The following is a 4,268-nucleotide window of genomic DNA, read 5'->3' as shown; positions in this document are numbered from 1 at the left end:
TTTTGTATTGCAGACAAAGCTCAATTTGGTATGCGGGAAGCTCCGAACAAGCATAATGAACGAATCTCTGGCATTTCCTACATTGTAACATGTCATTATCCTTTATTATTTCATTCGTGAAGCATTTTTTGGCGGTACAGGATCCATATTTTCCAGCATTTTCAGTGGATTTTCATCGATTGTTGCCATTCTTTTTCATTCATTCGACATGGAAATAGTCAACCGCTGAAACCGACCAACTCTAACTGGGATTATTAATAATGTTGTAAACCCAAACACTGTCATCCATAGCGACCAGTGGCGAGCTTACAATCGATTGCAACAGTTTGTCCCAAACTGTATACAGCACGACACTGTCAACCACACCTACCACTTTGTGGATCCTCAAACTGGTGCACACACACAAGTAAGACCATGTACCTAGCCTAAATTTTCAAAACCAAATCAATAAATTCTTTACATAATAAGGCTTGACTTTTTTAGAAGCTATGGGTACCTTATCGGGGAAAACTTCGTCAGGGAAGAGTGACAAAGTTTTAGCCAAGTGACGAATATTTTTCCCCGACGAAAATTTTCCCGATAAGGTAGTTGTTACTAGCTATTTTAGGTCATTCCGTACTGTCGCTTTTCTGGAGATCTAAAACTGAATAAAATTCTAACTCAAATCTTATGAATTCGCTTTCAGCATATCGAATCATATTGGAACAGATTCAAGTTTAAGCTCAAAGCAATGAAGGGAATCAAGCTCCAATTCCTTACTAGCTACATGGAGGAATTTATGTGGAGGTACTTTTTTTGATTTTTTATGCATTACTTTTTTTTAAACTTAGATTGATTTAACCTAATTAGTTCCAAGCTTTTTGGCGGGTACCTGTAATATCCCAAATTTTAAACAAAGAGATTTTTACTGGTTTTCATGCCATGTTTCACAATAATCAATAAGCCTAATCTAGACTTGATCTTTAATTCAAAAAATTAGTGCAAGCTCTTTTGATAAGGTTTATCAAATGTTACAAAGTTTCAAATCATTTCAAAGTTTCAAAAACTTTCCCTAATTTATAGGGAAAAGAAATAACCTGGCAAACTCATAACTTTTTTGTCAAATGGAATTAACGTTTCAGTCGTCTAGAAACTTGAAAGAAATTAGTCTTATTTTTTGAATTTAATCTTCTTTTTTTTCCCAAGAGATTGGTATGGATTGGATGCCCCATTTGACAATATAATCACTCGCATCAATGTTGATTATCCACAATGATTCTCATTCGTTATTCACCTGGAATTAATTCACAATTGTATTTTGGCTTTTTATGGTGTTCTTTTAACAGAATAAAGATTTATTTAAATCTATTTCTACCAGGGATATTCAATTTTGATTTTTTTCTTCTATATTTATTTACACAAACCGGACAGTGGAAGGGTGTGGCGTAATTCGGATTTGGGTACGAAGCGGGACAGTGGAAGGGTGTGGCATAATTCCGATCCGGGACAGTGAAAGGGTGTGGCTCATTTCTTATTTGGGTACGAAGCGGGACAGTGGAAGGGTGTGGCATAATTCCGATTTGGGTGCGAAGCGGGACAATGGAAGGGTGTGGCGTAATTCCGATTTGGGTACGAAGCGGGGCAGTGGAAGGGTGTGGCATAATTCCGATTTGGGTGCTGTACGAAACGGGACAGTGGAAGGGTGTGGCACAATTCCGATTTGGGTGCGAAGCGGGACAATGAAAGGGTGTGGCGTAATTCCGATTTGGGTACGAAGCGGGACAGTGGAATGGTGTGGCGTAATTCTGATTTTGGTATGAAGTGGGACAGTGTAAGGGTGTGGCATAATTCCGATTTGGGTGCGAAGCAGGACAGTGAAAGAGTGTGGCTCAATTCTTATGTTGGTCCGAAGCGGGACAGTGGAAGGGTGTGGCATAATTCGGATTTGGGTACGAAGCGGGACAGTGGAAAGGTGTGGCATAATTCCGATTTGGGTGCGAAGCGGGACAGTGAAAGGGTGTGGCTCAATTCTTATTTGGGTACGAAGCGGGACAGTGGAAGGGTGTGGCGTAATTCCGATTTGGGTACGAAGCGGGACAGTGGAAGGGTGTGGCGTAATTCCGATTTGGGTACGAAGCGAGACAGTCGACAATCGTCGTCTTGGGTACGAAGCGGGACAGTCGAAAAAAGTCGTTTTGGGTGTGACGCGGGACAGTCGAAAGTGACGGAAATCTTTTGGTCAGTAAAATTGTTGTTGGGCGCAAAGCGGGACAGTCACTTTCACTGTCCGGGTTATACCCATGTACTACGCTAACCCGACCTGATCCGATTTCATTTGTTGAAGAAGAATTGACTTTGTGGAGTGATCCATTGTTTTCGAAAGAAGCTCTAGAACAAAGAAAACTGTTGAATGATAAAAATTCACCTTTCAATAGAACACCTTCTTCGGGTCCGAACAAAGGTTTTAGCAATTATCATACCGGTGTTGAAATAAAGTGTCGTCTCTGTGAATCTGATCATGATATTGAGTATTGTCCACTTTTTAAAGAGAAGTCTATAAGAGATAAGATCAATTTGTTAATGAGGTTTCGTCTCTGTTTTGGTTGTTTTTTAAAAAATCATATTGTGACAGCCTGCGAGAACATTTGTGTCTGTAAAATATGCAAGAAAAACCATCCTACATCTATGCATGGTTATGTTCCAAAGTCTAGAGCCCCACCTAAAACCGATTCTCCAACTTCTGACAATCCAAGATCTACACCTGTTTCATCATCAGTGCCAACTACAACATCTCAGAGTGTGGCTATAACTTCAGCATTAGTGTCTGGCGAATCTGCAGACAGCATGTGTGTTGTGCCTGTTTTTCTAACTCATCCAAAGACAAAACGAGAAGTGAAGACCTTTGCCTTGTTAGATGCATGTAGTCAGGGTTCTTACATGATGAAGCTCTGTTGAAAACTTTCTGTTCAGATTTTGTTGAGACAAATATTACCATCAAGACAATTGATGGCTGTTGTTCTGAAGACGTGAAGAAAGTTGAAGTTCTGCTTGTGAGAAACATCAATAATAAAAATTGGTTGAAGTTAACCACTGTGTACACAAGAGAAAATCTAGATATTGATGGCGATGTGAGATTGTCTTCTGAATCATTAGAGAAATGGCCTTATTTGAGTAAAATTTCTGATCAGATTTCTGAATGTTTTGGAGGAAAAGTTGGCATATTAATTGGTTCTAATCGTCCAAGATTGATCGAGCCTATCAAAGTGATTCCTAGTGAGAATAAAGGCCCTTATGCCTTGGATGTGGTGTATTGTTGGCCCTTTGAATTCTGATTCTCCTGCTTTCAGTTGCCATAGAGTTTCTGTGAAAGACAATGGTGTTGAGAAAATGTTGAAAAAATTGTATGAAATCGAAAGTGTTCCACCTGTTGAAGGTGACGAAGTATCTCAAGATGACTTAAAGTTTATGGAAATAATGAATTCTGATGTTGAGAAAGTCGATGGCCATTACGTGATCCCTCTGCCATTCAGAGATAAGAATGCTTCCATTGGGGATAACTTCAAAAATGCTGAACGACGTTTGTTTGGTTTGAAAAGAAGGTTTGAGAAAGATAAGAAGTTCAAGAAGGATTACAAATCTTCTGTGTCGACTTTGTTAGAATAGGGATATGCCAGGAAAGTTTCATGTGATTATCCAGAAGGAAAGAATTGGTTTATTCCTCACCATGGTGTGTACCATCCCAGAAAGAGCAAACTGAGAGTTGTTTGGGACTGTAGTTCTTCCACAGGTGGTGTTGGTTTGAATGATTTGCTTCTGCAAGGTTCAGATTTGACTAATGATCTGTTGGGCGTTTTGATTCGATTCAGAGAAGAGAAGATTGCCTTTATGGCTGATATTGAAGCTATGTATTATCAGGCCAAGGGGCCAAAAAACCAAAGAGGTTTCTTTCAGTTTTTGTGGTGGGAGGATGGAGATACAAGTCGTTCATACAAACGGTATGAAATGTGTGTTCATGTCTTTGGAGCAACTTCCTCACCAAGTTGTAGCAATTTTGCTTTGAAATCTAGTGCATCTGAAGGAAGATCCAAGTACGGAGAGGAGGCATTTGATGCTCTTAATCGTAGTTTTTATTTTTAAAAAAATAATAGTTTGAGGTACTGTAGTATCTTATTTTATCTAGTGAATTTAGTTTTTAGTTATATTTTTTTAGTTATGTAGTTAATGTTCTTTTGAAATAAAGTTTTGGTTTAAATTTACTTACTAATCTTAGCTCCGATTCCATCTCCCTC

At 39.0% G+C, this 4,268-nt stretch overlaps 1 long non-coding RNA gene across 1 annotated transcript; it reads left to right on the top strand.

Moving 5' to 3' along the window:
• Nucleotides 1-288: 288 nt before the first annotated feature.
• On the top strand, nucleotides 289-1,272 carry LOC136801974 (uncharacterized). The gene is made up of 3 exons (XR_010845934.1): nucleotides 289-406; nucleotides 686-786; nucleotides 1,186-1,272. It is a non-coding gene; the product is annotated as an uncharacterized lncRNA (long non-coding RNA).
• The last annotated feature ends 2,996 nt before the right edge of the window (nucleotides 1,273-4,268 follow it).

The sequence above is a fragment of the Clytia hemisphaerica genome, unplaced genomic scaffold (assembly GCF_902728285.1).
Source record: "Clytia hemisphaerica strain Z4C2 unplaced genomic scaffold, Clytia hemisphaerica genome assembly, whole genome shotgun sequence".
In the NCBI taxonomy this organism is placed as follows: Eukaryota; Metazoa; Cnidaria; class Hydrozoa; order Leptothecata; family Clytiidae; genus Clytia; species Clytia hemisphaerica.
This window is presented reverse-complemented; position numbering and strand designations above follow the sequence as displayed.